General features: G+C 42.4%; 1 long non-coding RNA gene across 1 annotated transcript; it reads right to left on the minus strand.

Annotated features, from left to right (window-relative positions):
* Positions 1-13,814: 13,814 nt before the first annotated feature.
* LOC134203678 (uncharacterized) lies at positions 13,815-19,339 on the minus strand. The gene is made up of 3 exons (XR_009977667.1): positions 19,259-19,339; positions 18,673-19,198; positions 13,815-14,189 (listed from the first exon to the last, which is right to left on the minus strand). It is a non-coding gene; the product is annotated as an uncharacterized LOC134203678 (long non-coding RNA).
* Between the last annotated feature and the right edge of the window lie 6,849 nt (positions 19,340-26,188).

A 26,188-nucleotide genomic window follows, 5' to 3' on the forward strand; every position in this document is an offset into this window, starting at 1 on the left:
CGGTGCCGTCCCAATCGGCAAGACAGTCACTGCACTTCCAGCTCTTATCCGCGATTGACTGATTGACACCCGCGCACAGAAAATGTACCCACGATTCACACACATCGCAACAGACCCAATTATCATCACCCACAATTTGATTACATTTTTTGCATAGATTGTCGATTCCCCCCGTGTTGGTAACATTTTTGCTCTTTTTCGGCATGATTAAATCTAATTGCCCTAGTTCTGCTGCACAGAACACGCTTACTACTACACTACCAAACTGCACGGGCCACTACTGTGGTGCGGGATCCCAGATGAAAGCAAAAAGGAAATCTGTACTGACTTGGATTAACTGCAATCAAACCTCCGGCGGCGACGACGACGGCGGCGGCGGTGCGATGATGATGGTCTATAATCGTGGGTCGTTCAGTAGGCGGACGTCTTCTCGGTTGTTTTACTCCTCGGCAGGGACCGGCGATGGGCAACAATCATCCAACTTCGGATGAATTCTTTGTAGAATGTTCCCGGTCGTCAGAACAAACACCGTTCTTCTAGTTGCATACTTAGCAGCTACAAAGCTGTAATTTATTAGATTTCAGTTAGTCAGTGGTCGGTAAACAGTATTTAAAACAGTCTTACAATTCAGTATTTTTCTGTCGTCAGAACGGTGGTTTCACCGTCGTTTCGCGGTCAACAGTGTTGCCGGTAACAGACGTGATAGCCTTTTTAAAAAACAACTACTCTACTTGCTAGTCTAACATAAACTGACTATTAATTGCATATTATTCGGCAACTCGGCCGTACGAAAACCATTTTTTTGTTAAATATCTTGGCTGTGCATATGCACAGCATATGTTTCGAAATGGACAAATTGATATGAAATTTGCGAAAAAGAATCCACGTGTCTTGGAGGGACTCGAACCCTCAACCTCCTACTCTCTAGATAGGCGTGATAACCCCTACACAACAAGACCACTTAAAGGTCACGTTTGCGGAAAAGCCATCAGAATCCGAGTACCAACCTCCACCGCGGTTAGCTCTCTTTTTTGCAAATTGAATATCTTTCGGATGCTTGATTTGTCCAATCTCCACATGTGCTTTACTATTGTATATCCACAGCCAAGCGAGTGCACATTGTTTATTAAACGAGAGGATCGCACTCCATGCCCCCCAGTAACTGTCTGGGCGGGACGGTATAGAATGCGAATTCAATCGCACTCTGCTGTGCCAAAGGCTTGCTTGGCTAAAGCATTTGATGAGTTTGATTGCCTTTTACGTAAGCGTTCGCGTGTACTGAGACGATGTTATCACCGTGGACGTCCTCACGTCCTGTGGTGCCGACGTCCACACGCCTCGGCCAGCTCACCTTGGTTGCTTTCTCAGGGTCGGCTTTAGACCTCACGGAAGACAGAACAATCTCCTACTTACCTGCCAACCAGCGGACAACATGCAAGGCCAATTAACTGTGGGAATGCTCTATTTCTTTTAGCAAGAGTAAAAGTTATTAATTGAGTTATTCTACGTTTATTCAAGAGGGGGGGGGATCTAACAATTTTGTTTTTGCCTATTCTTAATAAGCAGCTGTTCGTTGGGGCCCTTTGATGTGTTGTCGATGCGAGGAGGAGAAGGAGAACGATCACATACCTGGTTGCGCACGTGGTACGCAAGTTCGTCATACAATCGGGGCTACGACGATCAGCCGACTCGAAGCCCGCCGGGCTGTGTTCCACACAGCCGACGTACGTTGCTGTAGCTTTGGTGGTCGGCTTGGTTCCCGCCGCTGGCTGTCGGACTTGCTCTCGTTCGTACTGGGGTGCTGGGTTCACCAGTGAGGGGTCGGTCGGTAGACGGCCGTAATGAATGCCACTAACAGGGCTGTTTTCGCCACGCGTTGGTGGCACGGTTGAACGAATTCTGCGAACCGTTAACGGTAGGTTCGGGATTCAGTGTGTCCGGGTGTATTACTATCCGGGGGCACGCCTGGAAGCGGCGGGGCGTGTTCCGGAGCGTCCCGTTGAGTTTACGCGCAGATTTTACGGATTCACTCACTATTGCAATAGTAATCCGGACCTTACACATCGAGCGCGTAACTTGCTCGGAACTAGGGAAGAATTCCCAACTTAATCTCGCACTCAACTAGTCAGTAATTCTCACACTTCAACCGTTTAATAATTGTAAGGAACTTTTTGAAAAAACGACTTAATTGCTTCCAAACCCGGACTCGAATGAACAAGCCTCTCCAAACTCAATCTCCTCCTCCTCATTTTTTCTCATCTCTTCTCTTCTTCCATCGTATTCCTCTCCTTGTCTCGTCCATTCCCGAGCTGCCTCTCTCCGGATTATGTGTTGTTGCATTTCATTTTAACTCTTTTGATAATAGATTGCGTTTCGCGAGGGGTACAGATTTATTTTTCAGACAAATTTGAATTTAAAATTAATTTCACATTCTCCATTAGATATAGGTTTTTTCCTTGCTTTTTTACAAAATAGGTTTTATATTCGTAAGATTAACAATAGAGGTAAGATTTAATTTTACTAGCAATTCAATGTTTTTATTTATTTTAATTCACAACTTTTAGGTTTTTTTTATTTTTAATTACTGTTCCCAAAATATGTTGAGCCTTATTTATTGTAACCGAAATCGTCGGTAACAACGACTAATGACGGTGAAAGACCGACACTTGATTACAATTAATTGCATATTATTCGGCAACTCGGCCGTACGAAAACCATTTTTTTTTTGTTAAATATCTTGGCTGTTAATTTTATTGAGTTGTGATTAAACCATTGATGGAAATTAAAAGTCAGTTTATTTTTTTGTTAAATATCTTGGCTGTGCATATGCACAGCATATGTTTCGAAATGGACAAATTGATATGAAATTTGCGAAAAAGAATCCACGTGTCTTGGAGGGACTCGAACCCTCAACCTCCTACTCTCTAGATAGGCGTGATAACCCCTACACAACAAGACCACTTAAAGGTCACGTTGGTACTCGGATTCTGATGGCTTTTCCGCAAAAGTGACCTTTAAGTGGTCTTGTTGTGTAGGGGTTACCACGCCTATCTAGAGAGAGTGTGTTTCAGAGATCTAGTGTATCCCGTAGAAAAAGTATAATTGTAATAAAACAATTACGAATTTTGTTTGAGATTGTAGATGATGGACTGTACAATGTTGTGAATAGGAATATAATTAATTGGAAACGGCTCACCGGATATAACTGTCGAATCAACTTCAAATTCATGTCCTTCTGGTAAATGTTCCGTACATAAGTTAGTACAAACATCGAGTTCTTTTCCTCCGGTTGTCCGATGCGTCGAAGTCAACTCATAGCTTTGTTCGACTTGTAAATCAGCCGCCAGTCGTTGATGCGCTCCACATTTCTCGTCCCGTTCAGCGTTAGCACTGTGTTCCGCCATAATTTGCGTCTCACAATCAAATTTCTTCGTTTAAAATACGCTTTCCTTTTCTATATTTTCTTATTTTTTTGACAACGGAACATTTTCACGACTTGTTCGTATCCCCGGCACACTTCGATTTCAAAGACAAGAACAACTCGCTAGTTATAACAAACACGTCTTCATCTCACGAATTACTTTTACAGAGTGATTAAACAAAATGGTCTCCGATGGAGAGTTAAGAGAGATTTTATAGTGGAGACTAAAGTACACACTGAGTTACACATATTATACTTCAATAGAATGTCGCAAGAGAAAATTCTCTTCGTCGACTTCCCTTCTTTTAAGACAAGCAGATGATTTCTTTGCAGTTTATCACCTCAGATGGATGGTGAAAAATTTGAAGTGGTAGAAGAATTTGTGTATCTTGGAACATTAGTGACGTGCGATAATGATGTTACCCGCGAGGTGAAAAGGCGTATTAAAGCTGCAAATAGGGCTTATTACGGACTTCGTAACCAGCTTAAGTCCCGTAGTCTGCAAACGAAAACAAAACTCGCGCTGTATACTACTCTGATTCTTCCGGTGGCTTTATACGGCCATGAGACATGGACGTTAAAGGGGGCTGATCGGAGAGCTCTCGGAGTGTTTAAGCGTAAGGCGAGGCGTAAGACATGAATCACGAATTGTACCAGGTGTATAAAGGGCTGGATATTATTAAGCTTATACAACACGGCAGACTACGGTGGGCTGATCACGTTGTTCGTTCGTATGCCGGAAGAACGTCAAGCGAAGATAATATTTAGAAGACAACCCGGAAGAGGCCGCAGGCTTCGTGGAAGGCCGCGTACACGATGGCTTTTTGCAGTTGAAGAGGACCTGAGGGCGCTCAATGTTCAGGGCGACTGGAAGCGATTGGCCCAGGATCGAGTCCAGTGGAGAAGGATACTCCATTCGGCGTAGGTTCATCGAAGAGCTGTAGCCCATCAAGTATCAAGCATCAAGTAAGTTATCACCTCGGAATGCAAGTTTGCATTGTTCTCTATCGTGCTGAGGGGATAAACCACAAAGAAATCCGCTGCTTGTCACTTTTATTAAAAAGAGGGGAAGTCGACGAAGAGAATCCTCTCTTGCGCCATTCGCCCTTATTCTAGATAGAGCTTGAGTTATTAACTGCGAGGTTTTTGAGGTGATTATACAATTAAGCCGAGTGGTGAATTTTAAATTCACCACACGGTTTTCTACTCCTATTACCAAAAGTTCATATCTAGCGTGATAATGTTCGTACAATGCTGAAATTAAAGTCGATTGTTTAGCATAAGTGAGCAAACAATCTACGGTTGTTTTATCCCCATGAGCGTTGTGGTTTCCTCAATTTGTGCTCTTGAAAAATCACTAGAAAAAGCACGTGGTTTCCAAGATGGCCGATTTGTGGCTTTGTTGTATAACCACAGATAAACAGACGTCTCACTTAGAACAACATGCAATTAAAATCATCGTCATGAAAACATTATCGCCCAATGCTAAATACCCTGTGTGTGGTCAAGCGGCAACCAGATGGCGGTAGTGAGCAAACGTCAAACACAAACAAAACCGATGGAAGCGCCATCGGTGGCCGATCGACCACCTACAGAAAATTGAATCCACCGTTAAAAATCTGAACGATGGAACATGTGTTGAGTGAGACATCTGTTTCTCTGTGGTATAACCATCTTAAGCCAGGTTACCATTTTTGCATTCGTATATCATGAGGCTAGCACCACAGACAAACAGACGCAACACTAGAGAAATTTCCATCGACCATGACTTCAACGATCAATTTGAATTTGATCGATTGCGCGTTTCACAACTAGAGGCGCTAGCGTCGTAATCCTTCGAGTTTGACATTTCACTCCAGCGCCTCCTGGTGACAACACGGAGAATTGAGATTACACATTTTATGTATTGAAATCACCCTGGGTACTGCGGATAGAGCCGCTTTTCTGCTCTCAAGCGAGCAGAGGGATATTTTGAAATCACTCCCATAAACAATATTATTTTGCAGTTACTTGGCTGTCAAACATTTCCCGCTCTTCGAATTTCTCTTTCCACGCTGCATGAGAGCGCACAAATGCGCTAGACTCTAAATGACTTTACGATTGTTTACATACATTCATGCTCCGATCAGCTGCTGAATCTCGTGAAATTTCGTAACGAATGCTTTTTTGGTGCATTCCCATTAATTTTCCACTCGAAATATAATGTGATAATATTTGTTACAAAAAATACAAAACTCAAACAAAGTTTATTTTTATTTTTTCCCAAAATAATATCAATACTTCTCAATATTAGATCAGAAACGAACATAACCACAATCTTCAATGTTTGGCTCCGGCACAATAGAAAATTTTGGCTTCAGTTTGACAACCAAATCGATTCTATCCGCACCACCCAGAAATCACCCACTTTCGGAATCTATATGAAGCTGTCAAAAAGGTGGGTGATTTCAAAATATGCAGAATGGGGGAAAATAACCCATTTTCAAATAGTTCTATTGGGTTCAAAATGCGAGTACTTTCCATTCATTTATGGGTGAAAAAACAGTTTGTGATTTTTTCGTAAAGTTTAGGAATGGCGTCTTTATTAAGTATCTTCTTTTTGTTTAATTTAGCCAATTTATTCCGAATGAAGGACAGCTTTATATAATTAATGTAAGTAAAATGACTACAAATGTGCTGTTAAAAAAGTTGATTAGCGTTGGTAATAATGCTAAGAATTTGCTTGAAAACGTCCAGGATTCTCAGGTAGACTTATTATGTTTTTTTCAGCTTTGCATTGGATCTCTGAGCATATGACGGCATAAAACATCGAGACCTGCATACCATGGATATCTAACGACGGTTTTAAGAAGGAACACATAACATGCCAAAGGACTGCAAAGGAAATTGTTTGTTATAACACACAATCTCGCAAACGATAATGGCAGGTGATCTAATACGATTTGTAAATTTATTTAATAATATTTGTAAGAAATTTATAAGAACATTAGAGCAAATAAATTAATAAAGTGTTGATTTCTGAAATAATATACTTACTTACTTACTTACGGATCCTGTACACCTCCGGTGGTGCAAAGGGCCGACTTGAAAGATCTCCATCCTGAGCGTTGCCCGGCTATCGCTTTAACCTGTTGCCAGGTTAGATTTCGGTCGACTTCTTTTATTTCTTTATTGAGGCTTCGCCGCCATGAGCCTCTGGGTCTGCCTCTGCTGCGATGTCCCGCTGGGTTCCAGTCTAATGCTTGTTTACAGATTTCGTTTCCGCCCCTACGTAGAGTGTGGCCGACCCAGCCCCACTTCCGATCCCGAATTTCTGTTGCTATCGGCCTCTGGTGACAACGACGATGGAGCTCATTGTTTGAGATCCAGTTGTGAGGCCACCAGGCCCGAATTATATACCGCAGGCATCTGTTAATGAACACCTGCAGCCGTTGAGTGTTCTCCACTGATACACACCATGTTTCGCTAGCGTATAACAGCACAGATTTCACGTTAGAGTTGAAAATTCGTATTTTGGTGCGTTCACTTATCTGCCTGTTTTTCCAGATATTTCTTAAACTCGCAAAGGCAGCCCTTGCTTTCTTGATCCGTGCGCCTATGTCGATCTTGGTACCGCCGTCCGACGCCATTTGGCTACCAAGATATTGGAAGCTTTCAACATTCTCCACTGGTTGCCCGGCTACTGTGAAACTGGAAGGAGTCGCCGTGTTTACATCCAACGATTTGGTTTTGTTGACGTTGATGACTAAACCTGCCGAAGAGGAGCGCTCGGCAAGGTCGTTGAGCTTACTCTGCATATCAGAGCGCCGTTGCGCGAGGAGTGCAACGTCATCAGCCAATTCGAAGTCGTTTAGATGCTCCATGGTTATAGGCTGCCATAACAGCCCGCGGTTTGGTTCACGGTCAATCGCACCTACCAGAATCTCATCGATTACGATGAGGAACAGTAACGGTGATAGGATACATCCTTGCCTCACACCAGCTACGACCCGGATAGGGTCGGACAGGACCCCATTGTGCAGCACTCTACACGAAAAGGCCTCGTACTGTGCTTCGATGAGGCCGATGATTTTCTCAGGAACTCCCTTGCGTCTCAGGGCGCCCCACATATTCTGAAATAATATGATCAAAATTTATTACTGGGCAAAAATATCCTACGCTGAAATTAATTTTACTGCAGGTGGGTGTTTTTTACTCATCCGCAGAAATTTTAGCTTCGTGAAGATGGTTGAAAAGTACACATCTATTTTGACGTACAAGCCTTCTACTCATTTATGGGAAAAGCTACTTTACCCACCTTGTGGGTTAGTCCAGTTATCTCGAAGGTGGGTGAAAAAACACCCATTTCAGAGTATTCCAATTTCTCCGTGAAGGTCATACGAAACATTGTCCCGCTCGGAAACGTCTTCTAGAAATCTCCCGTGATATCTCTGAGACAAAAAAATAAGTCTCCTAGATATTTATGGTCGATTTCTAGAACCTATCAGACCTCAAATCCGCCTCAAATGCAACAACCGTTTGAACCGGTGTCTACCTCAAATTTTAGACGAGTAGACCGTTTGAACCGGAAAGGATTTGACATAACGGTTCTCTTAGATAACGCAGAGATATCTCCTAGACATTAGTACCACAGCTCTACTAGATTTTTATTAGATATGATTTAGATATGGGTACCTCGATTCTTCTTCTTAGCATTCTTTTTTCGGCTTGTTTACAAAATAGTTTTTGTGGACATATTTATTTTAAATTTATTCTTTATTTTCTTTCCAACATTATATGTATTTGTACATTTTTATGTATATTTATGTATTTATATATTTACATATTATATATATTTATGTATATTTTTTCGGTAAACCTGGGTAGACTCCTCAGAGATTTCTGAGCAGTTTTTTTGTGAAGTTCGGACAGATTCTTACGAGAATTCGGGGCAGATTTCATAGAGGACACTGATCACCTTTTTTTGGAAAATAACGGCAGATTCTTTCGGGAATCCTAAGCAGATTTCTCGGGGAATTCTGATTGAATCAAATAGGGAATCTTGGTAGGATTGCTTGTGGAATTGTGAGCGGATTAATTTGGGAATTTTGGGCGCATTCTTTCATGAATCTTAGACGAGTGGATTACTGAGAAAATACTGAACGGATTCTTTAGCGAGTTCTAGGCGGTTCATTCGGGAATCCTGGGCAGATTTCTTTGGAAAAATTGGGCAGATTTATTTGAGAATTATAGGCAGAATCCTTCGGGACGTTCAAGCAAATTCTTCCGAGAATTCAGAGCAGATTCATCTAGGATTCTGATCAGATTTCTTGGGGAAATTTGTGTAGATTCCTTTGGAACATTAGGCTGATTCCTTCGAGAATTATGATCCACTGATTGCTACGAGAATCTGAGCCGATGCCTTGAGAATCCTGAGCAGATTCCTGTGGAACGTTTGGGCAGATTCTTTCGAGAATTCTTAGCAGATTCCATCAAAGATTCAGAGCAAGGTTTTTTAGAAATATGAGCAGATTACATCGGGAAAATGAATCAGATTCATTTTGAAAATATGGGTAGGATTCTCAGGAAGTTCTAAGTGGATTCCTTCTGTAATTATTGGGGGTTCATTTAGGAATACTGGAAAGATTCCATTGGAAATATTGGGCAGATTCTTTTGGAAATAAGACAGATTCTTTCGGTAAAGACGGACAGACTTTTAGAAAATTCTAAGCAGATTCCATCGTGGATTCTGATCAGATTAAGTACTTCGGGAAATTCAGGCAAATTTCTCAGAGAGTGGATTCCTGTGGGAATGCTAAGTGAATTCGGGAATCTTGAGTATATTCCTTTGGAAATGTTGGGCAGATGCTTTCAGCAATCCTAGGTATATTTCTCCGATTTTTTCGATGAAATCTCTCGGAATACCTGAGAGATCCGTACCAGGAATTCAACGAGGAATTCTCGCAGATTTTCTGAACGAATTCTCTCAGAATTTCTGGAAATATTCGCTTGGAATTACCTTGGGGAATCCTTAGAGGATTCCTTGGGGAATCCTGAAACTGTTCCTTGAGGAATATCATTGGATTCCAGAAGGAATCCCAATCCTTAGAGGATTCCTTGGAGAATCCTTAGAGGATTCCTTGGAGATTCCTTAGAGGATTCCTTGGGGAATCATTAGAGGATTCCTTGGGGAATCCTTAGAGGATTCCATGGAGAATCTTTAGAGGATTCCTTGGAGAATCCTTAGAGGATTCCTTGGGGAATCCTTAGAGGATTCCTTGGAGAATCTTTAGAGGATTCCTTGGAGAATCCTTAGAAGATTCCTTGGAGAATCCTTAGAGGATTCCTTGGGGAATCCTTAGAAGATTCCTTGAGGAATCCTTAGAGGATTCCTTGGGGAATCCTTAGAGGATTCCTTGGGGAATCCTTAGAGGATTCCTTGGGGAATCCTTAGAGGATTCCTTGGGGAATCCTTAGAGGATTCCTTGGGGAATCCTTAGAGGATTCCTTGGGGAATCCTTAGATGATTCCTTGGGGAATCCTTAGAAGTTCATGGGGAATCATAGAGGATTCCTTGGGAATCCTTAGAGGATTCATCGGGGAATCCTTGGAGGATTCCTTGGGGAATCCTTGGAGGATTCCTTGGGGAATCCTTAGAGGATTCCTTGGGGAATCCTTAGAGGATTCCTTGGGGAATCCTTAGAGGATTCCTTGGGGAATCCTTAGAGGATTCCTTGGGGAATCCTTAGAGGATTCCTTGGGGAATCCTTAGAGGATTCCTTGGGGAATCCTTAGAGGATTCCTTGGGGAATCCTTAGAGGATTCCTTGGGGAATCCTGAGACTATTCCTTGAGGAATATCATTGGATTCCAGAAGGAATCCCAATCCTTAGAGGATTCCTTGGAGAATCCTTAGAGGATTCCTTGGGGAATCCTTAGAGGATTCCTTGGGGAATCCTTAGAGGATTCCTTGGGGAATCCTTAGAGGATTCCTTGGGGAATCCTTAGAGGATTCCTTGGGGAATCCTTAGAGGATTCCTTGGGGAATCCTTAGAGGATTCCTTGGGGAATCCTTAGAGGATTCCTTGGGGAATCCTTAGAGGATTCCTTGGGGAATCCTTAGAGGATCCTTGGGAATCCTTAGAGGATTCCTTGGGGAATCCTTAGAGGATTCCTTGGGGAATCCTTAGAGGATTCCTTGGGGAATCCTTAGAGGATTCCTTGGGGAATCCTTAGAGGATTCCTTGGGGAATCCTTAGAGGATTCCTTGGGGAATCCTTAGAGGATTCCTTGAGGAATATCATTGGATTCCAGAAGGAATCCCAATCCTTAGAGGATTCCTTGGAGAATCCTTAGAGGATTCCTTGGAGATTCCTTAGAGGATTCCTTGGGGAATCATTAGAGGATTCCTTGGAGATTCCTTAGAGGATTCCTTGGGGAATCATTAGAGGATTCCTTGGGGAATCCTTAGAGGATTCCTTGGGGAATCCTTAGAGGATTCCATGGAGAATCTTTAGAGGATTCCTTGGAGAATCCTTAGAGGATTCCTTGGGGAATCCTTTGAGGATTCCTTGGAGAATCTTTAGAGGATTCCTTGGAGAATCCTTAGAAGATTCCTTGGAGAATCCTTAGAGGATTCCTTGGGGAATCCTTAGAAGATTCCTTGAGGAATCCTTAGAGGATTCCTTGGGGACTCCTTAGAGGATTCCTTGGGGAAGCCTTAGAGGATTCCCTTGGGAATCATAGAGGATTCCTTGGGGAATCCTTAGAGGATTCCTTGGGGAATCCTTAGAGGATTCCTTGGGGAATCCTTAGAGGATTCCTTAGAGGATTCCTTGGGGAATCCTTAGAGGATTCCTTGTGGAATCCTTAGAGGATTCCTTGTGGAATCCTTAGAGGATTCCTTGGGGAATCCTTAGAGGATTCATTTTACCTACCGGCCCTGTATTTCCCTTGGCATGCCGGCTTTTGAATTTTTCCACGACATCGGGGAAACAAATAGCGTATGTATCAAGGAAAAGGCTCCCTACAAGCAAATGAGGTGCAACACCCACCTAAGTTTTTAGAAGTGGTTACCCTTCGATCCATTATTCCAGAACCCAGATACAAGCTCGCTCGAAATGTTTTGGTCCTAAAAATATACAAAAAAAGACATGGATTAAGCGAAAGCTTACCTGTGGCCCTGTTGCGGTTGCCGACGCCCAATGCCCTAACTGGTATAAACCAGTGAAGGGCCCCCTCGGGAGATCGGCGCGGCAATACCCGAAGGCACCACCGGGATTTGGCATCGTGTGATGCCGCGCCGCCGAGAGGAGCTTGGACGCCGCCGTTCTAAACGGCTATGGTCCAACCGTTCCTTTTAGGAAAACAGGACCATCTTATCCTTCCAATAGGATCTCTCTGGAAGGGGGACGGAATAAGTTCCGAATCCGAAGCGAAATGTGTCACGGGCGGGCACTGCGCCCAGGAGATGCGTTGAGAAAGGTGCGGATCATCTTTCCGTTGACGATAGTCTTCGAATGGTAGCCGGCGATCCTGTCTGGTTGGCGTTGCTGCTGTGAATTTCGTCTGCGGGATCTATTAGATGTGGGATTTATTTGCGCTTCGTTTTGCGCTGCGCCCGTGCAGCCAGTCTGGTGTCGAATCACGAAGTTACCTGTAAAACACACAAGAAAGGAAATAAACGATCAACATTCTAAATAATAATAAAACACCCACACTTTACCCAGAGACGTTTCTGACTATACCCACCTATAATAATAGAATGTGCTCACAGAATGTTTTAGGTCATCCAAGAAAACCCTGGGATTAAGGCCTTTGGGTCTACATGCGTAACCAAAGATCAACCAATTTGCCGCCTATTTGTAAAATTCCCAACTTTTACTTCCGTCACAAGACAGTCCATTTCTACTAGACGACCTTTGATTAAGACGCCATTTTAACAAATTTTAAATTTGTGCGATAAGAATATTTACACTGAGGAGAATTCTATATATCGGAATATCTTGAGTAGTCTAAAATAATGAATTCAAATATACTACCACCTAATATATACCACCTGGCGGCCAAGTTCTAAACTTATCAACGATTCATGCCAAAGCACACGCCTTGCTACATAACCTTTTGAAAAAGGTGCAGTTCAGAATGGGTAGGATTTTCGGAATCACTGTTTTGTACCCTTGTTCACTAAAACCCCTCCCGTGATGTACCCGCCCACCAATAGTCAATATTTGGTTACGACCTGAAAGGTGATTAAATTATCTTTAGAAACAGCCCCAAAATCCAAAATCGGCCAAACAACAAAAAAAGTTATAGCAATTTCAATTTGGGGTCAATTTGACCCCAGTGCACAGACAACGTAAGTTTTTGAGCACAGACAGAAGGTTAACGAGTTGATTTTAAAGCTCATCAATAAAATCCCCTGATCATTCCTTCAGGAATTCCGCCGGAAGTTCCTCCAGCAATTCCACCAGAAATTCAACCGGAAGTTCCTCCAGGAATGCACCTGGTCATTCCTTCAGAATGACTCAACTCATCCGAAAATTCCACCAGAAATTTCTCTGGAAGTTCCTCCAGGAATTCCTCCGAAAGTCCCTCCAGGAATTCCTCCGGAAGTCCCTCAAGGAATTGCTCCGGAAGTTCCTCCAGGAATTCCTCCGGAAGTTCCTCCAGGAATTCCTCCTTCCTCCTTCCTTGGGGAATCCTTAGAGGATTCCTTGGGGAATCCTTAGAGGATTCCTTGGGGAATCCTTAGAGGATTCCTTGGGGAATCCTTAGAGGATTCCTTGGAGAATCCTTAGAGGATTCCTTGGGGAATCCTTAGAGGATTCCTTGGGGAATCCTTAGAGGATTCCTTGGGGAATCCTTAGAGGATTCCTTGGGGAATCCTTAGAGGATTCCTTGGGGAATCCTTAGAGGATTCCTTTGGGAATCTTTAGAGGATTCCTTGGGGAATCCTTAGAGGATTCCTTGTGGAATCCTTAGAGGATTCCTTGTGGAATCCTTAGAGGATTCCTTGTGGAATCCTTAGAGGATTCCTTGGGGAATCCTTAGAGGATTCATTTTTCCTACCGGCCCTGTATTTCCCTTGGCATGCCGGCTTTTGAATTTTTCCACGACATCGGGGAAACAAATAGCGTATGTATCAAGGAAAAGGCTCCCTACAAGCAAATGAGGTGCAACACCCATCTAAGTTTTTAGAAGTGGTTACCCTTCGATCCATTATTCCAGAACCCAGATACAAGCTCGCTCGAAATGTTTTGGTCCTAAAAATATACAAAAAAAAAACATGGATTAAACGAAAGCTTACCTGCGGCCCTGTTGCGGTTGCCGACGCCCAATGCCCTAACTGCGATAAACCAGTGAAGGGCCCCTCGGGAGATCGGCGCGGCAATACCCGAAGGCACCACCGGGATTTGGCATCGTGTGATGCCGCGCCGCCGAGAGGAGCTTGGACGCCGCCGTTCTAAACGGCTATGGTCCAACCGTTCCTTTTAGGAAAACAGGACCATCTTATCCTTCCAATAGGATCTCTCTGGAAGGGGGACGGAATAAGTTCCGAATCCGAAGCGAAATGTGTCACGGGCGGGCACTGCGCCCAGGAGATGCGTTGAGAAAGGTGCGGATCATCTTTCCGTTGACGATAGTCTTCGAATGGTAGCCGGCGATCCTGTCTGGTTGGCGTTGCTGCTGTGAATTTCGTCTGCGGGATCTATTAGATGTGGGATTTATTTGCGCTTCGTTTTGCGCTGCGCCCGTGCAGCCAGTCTGGTGTCGAATCACGAAGTTACCTGTAAAACACACAAGAAAGGAAATAAACGATAAACATTCTAAATAAAAATAAAACACCCACACTTTACCCAGAGACGTTTCTGACTATACCCACCTATAATAATAGAATGTGTTCACAGAATGTTTTAGGTCATCCAAGAAAACCCTGGGATTAAGGCCTTTGGGTCTACATGCGTAACCAAAGATCAACCAATTTGCCGCCTATTTGTAAAATTCCCAACTATTACTTTCGTCACAAGACAGTCCATTTCCACTAGACGACCTTTGATCAAGACGCCATTTTAAGAAATTTTAAATTGGTGCGATAAGAATATTTACACTGAGGAGAATTCTATATATCGGAATATCTTGAGTAGTCTAAAATAATGAATTCAAATATACTACCACCTAATATATACCACCTGGCGGCCAAGTTCTAAACTTATCAACGATTCATGCCAAAGCACACGCCTTGCTACATAACCTTTTTGAAAAAGGTTCAGTTCAAAATGGGCAGGATTTTCGGAATCACTGTTTTTGTACCCTTGTTCACTAAAACCCCTCCCCGCGATGTACCCGCCCACCAATAGTCAATATTTGGTTACGACCTGAAAGATGATTAAATTATCTTTAGAAACAGCCCCAAAAATCCAAAATCGGCCAAACAACAAAAAAAGTTATAGCAATTTCAATTTAAGGTCAATTTGACCCCAGAGCACAGACAACGTAAGTTTTTTTGAGCACAGACAGAAGGTTAACGAGTTGATTTTAAAGCTCATCAATAAAATCCCCTGATCATTCCTTCAGGAATTCCGCCGGAAGTTCCTCCAGCAATTCCACCAGAAATTCAACCGGAAGTTCCTCCAGGAATGCACCTGGTCATTCCTTCAGAATGACTCAACTCATCCGAAAATTCCACCAGAAATTTCTCTGGAAGTTCCTCCAGGAATTCCTCCGAAAGTCCCTCCAGGAATTCCTCCGAAAGTCCCTCCAGGAATTCCTCCGGAAGTCCCTCAAGGAATTGCTCCGGAAGTTCCTCCAGGAATTCCTCCGGAAGTTCCTCCAGGAATTCCTCCGGAAGTTCCTCCAGGAATTCCTCCGGAAGTTCCTCCAGGAATTCCTCCGGAAGTTCCTCCAGGAATTCCTCCGGAAGTTCCTCCAGGAATTCCTCCGGAAGTTCCTCCAGGAATTCCTCCGGAAGTTCCTCCAGGAATTCCTCCGGAAGTTCCTCCAGGAATTCCTCCGGAAGTTCCTCCAGGAATTCCTCCGGAAGTTCCTCCAGGAATTCCTCCTGAAGTTCCTCCAGGAATTCCTCCGTAAATTCCTCCGGAAATTCCTCCAGGAATTCCTCCGGAAATTCCTCCAGGAATTCCTCCGGAAATTCCTCCAGAAATTCCTCCGGAAATTCCTCCAGAAATTCCTCCGGAAATTCCTCCAGGAATTCCTCCGGAAATTCCTCCAGAAATTCCTCCGGAAATTCCTCCAGGAATTCCTCTGGAAGTTCCTCCAGCAATTCCTCCGGAAGTTCCTCCGAGAATTCCTCCGGAAGTTCCTCCAGGAATTCCTCCGGAAGTTCCTCCGGAAGTTCCTCCAGGAATTCCTCCGGAAGTTCCTCCAGGAATTCCTCCGGAAGTTCCTCCAGGAATTCCTCCGGAAGTTCCTCCAGGAATTCCTCCGGAAGTTCCTCCAGGAATTCCTCCGGAAGTTCCTCCAGGAATTCCTCCGGAAGTTCCTCCAGGAATTCCTCCGGAAGTTCCTCCAGGAATTCCTCCGGAAGTTCCTCCAGCAATTCCTCCGGAAGTTCCTCCGAGAATTCCTCCGGAAGTTCCTCCAGGAATTCCTCCAGAAGCTCCTTCAGGAATTCCTCTGAAAGCTCCTCCAGGGATTCCTCCGGAAGTTCCTCCAGGAATTCCTCCGGAAGTTCCTCCAGGAATTCCTCCGGAAGTTCCTCCAGGAATTCCTCCGGAAGTTCCTCCAGGAATTCCTCCGGAAGTTCCTCCAGGAATTCCTCCGGAAGTTCCTCCAGGAATTCCTCCGGAAGTTCCTCCAGGAATTCCTCCGGAAGTTCCTCCAGGAATTCCTCCGGAAGTTCCTCCAGGAATTCCTCCGGAAGTTCCTCCAGGAATTCCTCCGGAAGTTCCTCCAGGAATTCCTCCGGAAGTTCCTCAAGGAATTCCTACGGAAGTTCCTCCAGGAATTCCTACGGAAATTCCTCCAGGAATTCCTCCGGAAATTCCTCCAGGAATTCCTCTGGAAGTTCCTCCAGGAATTCCTCCGGAAGTTCCTCCAGGAATTCCTCCGGAAGTTCCTCCAGGAATTCCTCCGGAAGTTCCTCCAGGAATTCCTCTCGAAGTTCCTCCAGGAATTCCTCCGGAAGTTCCTCCAGGAATTCCTCCGGAAGTTCCTCCAGGAATTCCTCCGGAAGTTCCTCCAGGATTTCCTCCGGAAGTTCCTCCAGGATTTCCTCTCGAAGTTCCTCCAGGAATTCCTCCCTAAGTTCCTCCAGGAATTCCTCCGGAAGTTCCTCCAGGAATTCCTCTGGAAGTTCCTCCAGGAATTCCTCTGGAAGTTCCTCCAGGAATTCCTCTGGAAGTTCCTCCAGGAATTCCTCCGGAAGTTCCTCCAGGAATTCCTCCGGAAGTTCCTCCAGGAATTCCACCGAAAGATCCTCCAGGAATTCCTCCGGAAGTTCCTCCAGGAATTCCTCCGAAAGTTCCTCCAGGAATCCCTCCGGAAAGTCCTCCAGGAAGTTCTTCTAGGAATTCCTTCGGGAATTCTTCCGGAAGTTCCTTCGGAAGTTCCTCCAGGAAGTTCCTCGGGAATTTCCTCCGGAAGGTCTTCCAGGAAATTACTCCATGAAGTTCCTCCAGTAATTCCTCCGGAAGATCCTCCAGGAATTCCTCCGGAAGTTCATCCAGAAGTTCATCCAGGAGTTCCTCCACAAGTTCCTCCAAAAGTTTCTCCAAGAATTTATCCTGAAGTTCCTTCATGATTTCCTTTAGAGGTTGCTTCAGGAATTCCTCCGTATGGTTTTCCAGAAAATTCTCGAAAGAACGCCTAATGGATTGACGAAGGAATGCTTACTGGATTTTGATGGAACTCCGATCGTCAAGAATTTGCTCACTGGATTCCTGAAGGAACGCCTACTGGACTTCCGAAGAAAGGCCTACTGGATTCCCGAAGAAACGCCGAATGGATACCCGAAGGAACGCCTACTGGATTCCCAAACGATCACATATTGAATTTTCAAGAAATTGCTCACCAGATTCCCGAAGGAACGCCCTATGGATACCCGAATGGACGACAATTGAATTCCCTGAAATTACCGAATACGACGTTCTAAGTTCTCCAAATCTTTGCAATTAAGACCAATTAGTCCATCATGTCAATAACGCAAGGTACAGAACCAATAGCAAGATATTATGTATATTTAGGTCCCTGAAGACCATGCATATGAACATAAATTTAGATATGTTTTCATATTATAATCTGAGAGCTCAACAAATCAGCCGGAATATGATTGGTTGCTATCGGTTTTGTACCGAGTTGACTTTCATCTGAACTCTTTAGTGATTTCAAATATTTAGAACATTCGATTTTAACATATCTACACCATGAGTTGCTATTGGCTTTATATCAAGCGCAATTGATATAATAGACCAATTAGATCCTAAAATGAAGAATCGATATTCGATTTTCTTTCAGGGAAAGGTGGAGTAATCATCCTGAACGCGTTTTTATTCCGACTCAAAAGTCGAAAAGAACATTTGAAAAAAAAAAACAATTTGAAATTTAAAAATAGATGAAAAATGCTTCCACGACATTTTCGGCCTTGTTTGACGTACGAAATAAATAATATAATTCAAACGCACTACCAAACCAAATCACTCGAAGTTCCTGAAGGCAGTCACTCGGAATTGCTAAAAGAAATCTTTCGAAATTTATAGAGGTAATTCTCTCCTGGTGGAATTTGAGAATTTTTCCGGAAATTCTAGAAATTCTTGTAGGAGATCTCTCAAAATTCTTGAAGGAGTTCTCTTGGAATTTCTGAAGGAAATATAGAAAAAAATCTCTAATATTTCTTGGTGGAATTCTATTGGAATTCCTCGAAATTCGTTCGAAATTCTTGAAGGAAATCTCTCGGGGAGAAAATCTATCAGAACATTGCAAAAATTCTTTCGGAATTCTTGGAAAGATTCCTACATTCTCCAGGGATGCCCGAATAAATCCCCTAAGGACTCATAAAGGAATCACTAAATCATCACGATGTAATGCCTCAAGGATTAAAAAAAAACATTCCACAAGGATTCCCCCAATCGTCTCGAAGGACTCCAAGTTTAATTTATCACCGTTTCGGACGATCGTAGATAACCATTATTAACGTGCATGTGGGCTTGGACTACCCCTCTCGGAAGGGAAAGTGGCTCCTGTCCATCGAATCAGAGTCCGCTTTATATGGATTCCGTTTGAAAAACTTAAATCAATTAAAAAAATCTGACTCACCCTTCGCCAATATTAATTCATTTGAATATTCTCCATCAACATAATTATTTCGTCGTTTCTGATGCCAAAACAACAGCCTCCATTCTCAGTGGAAATTGAACCTAAAAGGAATCCAAACAAACATATGGATTAACCAAATCACTTACCTGCCGGTCCTGTTGACTGCCGACGCCCAATGCCCTAACCGGTTTTCACCGATGAAGGGCCCCTCCGGATGGTCGGTGCGACAATACCCAAGGGCACCAGCGGGATGTTGCATCGTCTGATGCCGCACCGCCGAAGGGAACTTGGGCGCCACCGATCTAATCGGTTATGGTCCAGCCTCTCCATACGGAGGAACAGGACCGGTTTTTTTTTGTCGAGTCGCGCAGTTTTTCTTCGTGATCATCATCAGATTGGCCCGACTCAGCAGCCTCATATGGACGATATCGTGGGTTCCCCATCGGATCCTGATCAGCACGATGTAAATTCGCCAAATCTTGTCCGGTACCGAGGAATTTTTTTTTTCCAGGAACGATACCGGCATCTAAGTGAGAAAAATTAAATATAAACGAAAATGAAAACTGGAGGGGTAACATCAACTCACCTCCAAAACCAATCGTGTCTTCAGGGTCCTCTTGCCGACAATAGTTCTACCGTTACCGATCCTTGCCAACTTAAGTCAAATCAAATCCACAGCCTGGAATTAGGAGGGAAAAAGAGATTTGACGCATTTGATTTATTTGACGCGATACAGTACGCTGCGCCGTAATTGTAAAGTCGTACACCAGCACGTGCTTGATGATTTCTGCCAGCGAGTTCAAGGGCAAACAGTGCATCCCATCAAAATGGAAATCTGCAACATCAAAATCCCAGATCAAAACAATTCCGGTAGCCGAACGCAATCACTATTAACGGTCATTGTGTTACGCAAGTACATATTCATGAAAGTTGTCACTATAAATAGAGACGCATAGTGAAAATTATGGTAGCCAATCCAAGATATATCGTCCAGCTTATATAGGATTCGCTCGATGATTTTGACCAGCAAGTGACTCAACGTTCCTGACCCTGTTCGGGACTCATCAAAAGTGAGATGATTCGGTTGAGCAGCGATCCATTGCCGAACTCACGAGCTTTGTCGATAAATAGTATTTATCGGAGAGACGACTTTCGCATTAGAGGTGTTCCTTACTGGATTTTGAGAAAAGTTTCATTATTTTGCGTTCCTCTTCAGGACTGATAGCTTACCGAAACTTCCGGTTTCATGAAAGGCATACTGTCCATGGGTTAATTGTCGATCGACGTTATTGTCCCCGGAGTTTCCTGTTATTGATGACGGAGTGACGTTCAGTTGTTCAGGTGTAATAGATACCATATTTTTTTGGGGCTGATATTGCCATGACCTTGTGCACGATCGGAACGTTACCGCATAAGTTCATATGAGGAGTAGTGTCCCCATGCGCCGGAAAGTCGATGTCGATGTCGATGCTGATGGGGTAGTGTTAAATAGTCTCTCGTTTCGGCATCGACGTTTTGATTTGATGTCAGTGTGATGTCCTTCAATACACTATCAGCACGGCCACGATCAGCAGGGGGTCAACGGATGTTATTTTCTTACATAATTTCACGTCTTGAAGTTTCACTCGATTTGGCTGACATAGCGTCCCAAATCCAGGTGCTTAGTGCTACCTTCGGGGCATCACTACCATATCCCGGTTTCACGCCAGAGATGATCTTTGCTTCCATTCCTATTGGCATTCGAACTGTTGCTTCTACTAACTCCTGCGAATTTATAAGACAATATAACGATCAGAGTTAATTGTAATTGTAGAGTAATTTGCTTGAAATTCTTTGAACATTTTTTTTTAAAGAAATTCCTAGTGAATTCCCGAAGGAATCCCTGATGGATACCCGAAGGAATCGCTACTGGATTACCGACGGAATCAAAACTGGATTCCCGAAGGAATCCCGACGGAATCGATACTGGATTCGTGGAGGAATCCCTACTGGATTTCCGAAGAAATCCCTACTGGATTTCCGAAGAAATCCCTACTGGATTTCCGAAGAAATCCCTACTGGATTTCCGAAGAAATCCCTACTGGATTCCCCAATGAATCCCTACTGGATTCCCGATGGATGCCTACTGGGTTTCCAAAGGAAACTGTACTGGATTCCCGACGGAATCTCTAATGGATACCTGAATGTATCCTTACTAAATTCCCGAAGAAATCCCTACTGGCTTCCCGAAGGAATCCCTACTGGATTCCCAAAGCTTTCTAGACTGTATTCCTGAAGAAATCCCTACTGGATTCCCGAAGGTATGTATTCGTGAAGGAATCCCCATTGGATTCCTGAAGAAATCTCCATTGGATTCCCGAAGGAATCCCTACTGGATTCCAGAAGGTATCTCTACTAGATTCCCAAAAGAATCCCTACTGGATTCCCGGAAGAATCCCTACTCGATTCCCGAAGGAATTCCTACTGGATTCCTGAATGTATCCTTACTGGATACCCGATAGAATATATTCTGGATTCCTGAAGGAATCCTTACTGCATTTTCAAAAGAATCTCTTTTAAATTTTCGAAGGAATTCCCTAATATGTATACCATTAATTTATTTTAAGAATGTTTTTTTTTTTACATACCCGTATGAGTCATTATCATAGTGCAATGGCGACTCTTTCTCCTCCGTGGATGACGATTAGGAGCTGATCTAATGATGTTGCTGGTATAGTTCTATGAAAATATCCTCTTGGTTACACGGGCTATAGAGGTGAAATTACAATTAGCTGCTTCGAACGGTATGACCACGGGATCCAGTGGTATTCACTATGTTTCATGCTCACACCGGAACTGAAACATTTCCATCGCTTTGGCTGAAGATGAACTCATTCCCCCGTCACTAGTCAAACCACTTTGTAAATCAATTTTTCCAAGGATCTCTCCCATGAAAATGACATCCTAGCTGATGTCCGTCGCTGAGGCCTACTGGGCCGGATAACCACCGGAATATTCTTCGGTAGGGGACAATTTATGCGACGAATCAGCTTCGTTTTGTCCAGAGACGATTCGCTCAAGTCCATGCTGTATATCTCCGCTTTTGCACTCCCGCGAGAACGGCGAACCGATCCACCTCCGCTACCACTCACCGAAACACCCAAGCCGTACCGTTTTTTTGCAAATCAATTGCAACCTTTTTCTATGAAGATTTACTTCACGATCTCGAGATTTTTCTCGGCAATTTCTCGAGCTGAAAACGAAGTAAAAAAGATGGCGACTACGCGCGAAGAAAACTAAACCGGATGAACGGGCTAAACCGTTTCAACGGATTCAACTGATTCAATGTGCGAATGTATAGAAGTAAACAAACAAACACACTCAAAAAAATCGAAAGGCATTATACATTTGGTTTGGGTCCAAACTTATGTTGAAACTTGGCTAAGGTGGTTTGCGTCCTATCCAGGTAGATTCCTGTTCGCTTTTAGACATCCTTCCGTGCGGGGTTTCGTGCAACATATGCACTGTAAACTCGACAATACCCATTAAAGAGTTGAAAAGACCCATTTTTTGATGATATACTGAGCTGTCAAAATAATGGGTACTTTGAAATTTCGGATAATGTGTACTTTCACCCCATTTTAAAGTTAAAAGTTTCTACCCATTAATGGGTGAAAATTTACTTGAAAGATGTTGTGCCAAACAATCGAGAAGAAGCTGGGAGAAGGAGAGACAATTTCGTGTGGTTTAATTGTAAGTATTGTTTTGCTCAATTTAGTTTGATTACATAATTAAAAGTAGTTAAATCATTTAGTTATTGCGGCTAACGCCTTTCCCTTTGGATTGGCGTCGGGGAACATAAAAAACCATATCTATCACCGGACTGGATGGAACTCCGCCTCTGCAACTGTTGGGGCCACACACGTAGCGGGGCTGTTTACTGTGGAAGCCTTATAATACCCGTAAACCGCTAGATCCGCCGATGAAAAAGGAACCTGTTTGATGGAATGTTTTCTCCCCGGGACAGAATATGCTTTGCAATGGTGAACGAGTTCCACTGGTCAACAGAATCGCTGTTCTGGACGGATATCCGCCTTTGTTGAAGCTATGCTGGTTTTGTTTTGCGGAGAATAATGGACAATCCTGTGTACTCCCGGATCCGCAGACAGAAAAGGAATTTCAATGTTTTCTTCCCATGAGAATAGACGGTTGGAAAGATGAGTGAGTTCCCTATCTACCGGTGAAGAAAACTGAACTCACATGAACTAATGTTTATTGTTATGCCGTTTAGAGTTTTAATAAACGTTATGATCATATTCATTTGCTACAAATAATTTCTTTCACTATTTGATTGATGGATTGAAAGTTTAATTCTAATGGCTGTTTCTGAAAACAATAATGGGTAAATTGTACACATTGTCCGGGAAAGCTGTTGATCAATAGTGGGTAAAAATCACTCGTTAGTTTGACGTATACTCGGTTTACTCATTAATGAGTAAACGACGTTTACTCTTTTAATGAGTTGAACTATTTAACTTCATAATGGGTACTTTTTTACCCATTAAAGAGTACTTTGGTGGCACAGTGTGCTCGCAAGATGGTGGTACACGGACAGATAAATCAACCCAAACTTTGAGTTCAATATACGCACTATTGAGAATATCGCAGAAAAAAATTACCCAAATTTGGGTAGTTTTCCCTTTCTTTCCCATGATTGCTATCAAAAATAGAGCAAGATGCAAACACCTCATCGAGGTTGCTCAGCCCAATAACCCAAATTTGAGTAAATTCAATATTCTCTATTTTGGGTTGATCAAGGTCCGCTTTGGATAAATTAAACTCAGCTTTGGGTAAATTGTTTACATGGGATTAAAGGCAAACTACCTAGTGTCAGAAAAGTCATTTTACTCAAATTTGGGTTATTGGCCCAAACCACGGTTTTGAGTGCAAACAACCCACTTTTGGGTAGTTTTGGTTTTCAGTGTAGAGGAGTTGGACGATGGAATTTTTTGAAAAATGTCCAAACTGTTACGTCTGTTTGTCTGTGCTACACGCTTAGATCAGTTTACCTATTTTTGGGTTCTTTTTTCACCCATATATGAGTACTGTATACATTACCTATATTATGGATGAAATGTACTGATATTATCGGTAATATTTACTGATTTTATTAGTAAACTGAGTTTACGCAAATTTAGGTGACGGCAATTCACCCATATTTGGATGAAAAATGGAACTTGACTGAATCCGTCAGAATTATAAGTTGAATTATAAGAACATAACTGATCTCGCTATAAAGAGTAAGATAATTAAAAAATTGAATCCGGTTCTTTATAATATTTTTTTAACTTTTTATTTTCAGATCCAACGCATTTGCCTTCTATACTGTTGTTAAATTCCTTGCACGTAGACCGAAGCCCTGAGATTCATATTTATTATTTTCGCTGCTTTCCGATGGTGTTGCTGTGGCTTCCGGACCGAACATTTTCATTTGACGGGTAAGTTATTTAGTTTAATTGAATTTTAATAACTTTATTATAATCAACTATATTATTTTAGAACTAAGCATGCGGCGGATAACCAATTGTTTCGCCTAACTGATCAGATCTTGAATTACTGTTTTGGCGGGTCCGGAGAAAGCTGATGACCTTTCCCAGAGGCAACCGAAAACATGATCGTTGGAGGAAAAACCTAAAAGAAGTCATTCAAGAAGACGTCATCGAGAAATCGCGAGATGAAATATGAACGCGAAAAAGTGAAAGCATCGGGCGCTGATTCTCTTTGCAGCTATGCGATACCAAAAGTGGCTTCCGGATCGTTGATCTTGATTTAAAGGTAGGCTCTTCATATTTGCATATGAAGCATATTTTAGTTTTTATTATGATTTTAAATATATTTTTAGACGCAGTACCAATACCTTCTTCGTACGTCTATCATCTTTTAGCTGCCATGTTTCGGGATTATACACATTTCCAGCAGGTGACCCGGTGCCTGCTGCGATTAACGATTTTCGACTGAAGCTGCTGCCCGACCCGATCATCCAAGCTGTCGTTAGTTCCGGTTTCACGTGATATTAATGCTTCGATCATCAGTTTTGGTAACGCAGCCGTTTCCCAACACTCGGCAACGAGTAGATTATTATGTATTGTGATTCGATTAAAAAGGCAGGTCAAGATACTGCCACCAATTAATAAATAAAAATGATAAGAATTCGCACAATTGACTTATTTATTACGTGCGGAATACGAAAATTTTATCGAATGCTATTTTCAATACCAAAACAAAAAGTTCACCCATATGTGAGTTAATTTCACCTATAATAGTATACCCATAAATAGGTAAACATTACCAATTTTTCTGAAATTGGCTTGTACTCAAATATGGGTAAATGCCATTTCACCCATAAATAGGTATGTGCACTTTTTGGCGATTATGGGTACTCTTCACCCATATTTGGGTGAACTGAACTAAGCGTGTAGCACGATGATACACTCTGAAAAATCTTCACGTCATATTTACCTGAAAACAAATGTGGTTCTCATCCACCATACCCGGATAAAAATTTACAGTAACTTGTATGACATAACCCATTGAAATACAATAGATTGTGTGGCAAACAATACAAACTATTGTATGCTTATTGTAAAATGTTCACGGTTGTAAAAGATCTTTATTGTACGTACATTAAAATAACAATATATTTAAATGTTTCCGATATATTCTATTATATTTTTATTGTTCGCTTATGTTTAGTATTGCTCATCCAAAAACTAAACAATTTTTAAAAGTATTCGGTTTGGATGATCTGGAAATCCGTCTAATGTTATTGAATTAATATAATTTTGGAATATTTCATAGATTTAGGCTGTGAACCATTCCACCGATTCGTTTAACTTTTAGTTAAAATTTGACAGTTCGATGGTTATTTCGCCGTGGTTAAAAATAACCCTGCTCCGGAGCATGGTTAGATTTGACAGTTCAATAGTTAAACTTTGTTCGCGAGAAAATTGGCGCCAAATCCATTTCGTTCCGAATAACTATCAATCTGTCAAAACTCAAATGGGTCGGCTTCGGAGTAAAATTTTAACCACGATGGGAAAATAACCATCGAAGTGTCAAATTTTAACTAAAAGTTAAACGAATCGGTGGAATGGTTCACAGCCTTATTATATTGATGAAATAACAATTGAAAACAATAAAATTACAATAGCTTTGTTTGTTAAATAAATAAAAATGTTATGCCGATTCTCAAGTATATATTTTTATAGAGCTTGCTGACGTTACACAGCAAAAAAAAATGTAAAGTGCATCGACGTAATTTGAACGATGTACCGATTTTCCGATGTGATAGCAAAATTTAGATACAAATTGACATTCATTTGAATGTGATATTACATCTCCTGGAAATTACAGTGGAACGGATTCACTTTTTGTCATTCTGTCGCAGTTGTGTGATATTATAGTGTTGTCACATTTAATATTACACAGTAAAACATGCAACCCAGCGTGTCAGATATTGTTTTGTGTTATTACACAA

The sequence above is a fragment of the Armigeres subalbatus genome, unplaced genomic scaffold (genome assembly GCF_024139115.2).
Source record: "Armigeres subalbatus isolate Guangzhou_Male unplaced genomic scaffold, GZ_Asu_2 Contig2053, whole genome shotgun sequence".
In the NCBI taxonomy this organism is placed as follows: Eukaryota; Metazoa; Arthropoda; class Insecta; order Diptera; family Culicidae; genus Armigeres; species Armigeres subalbatus.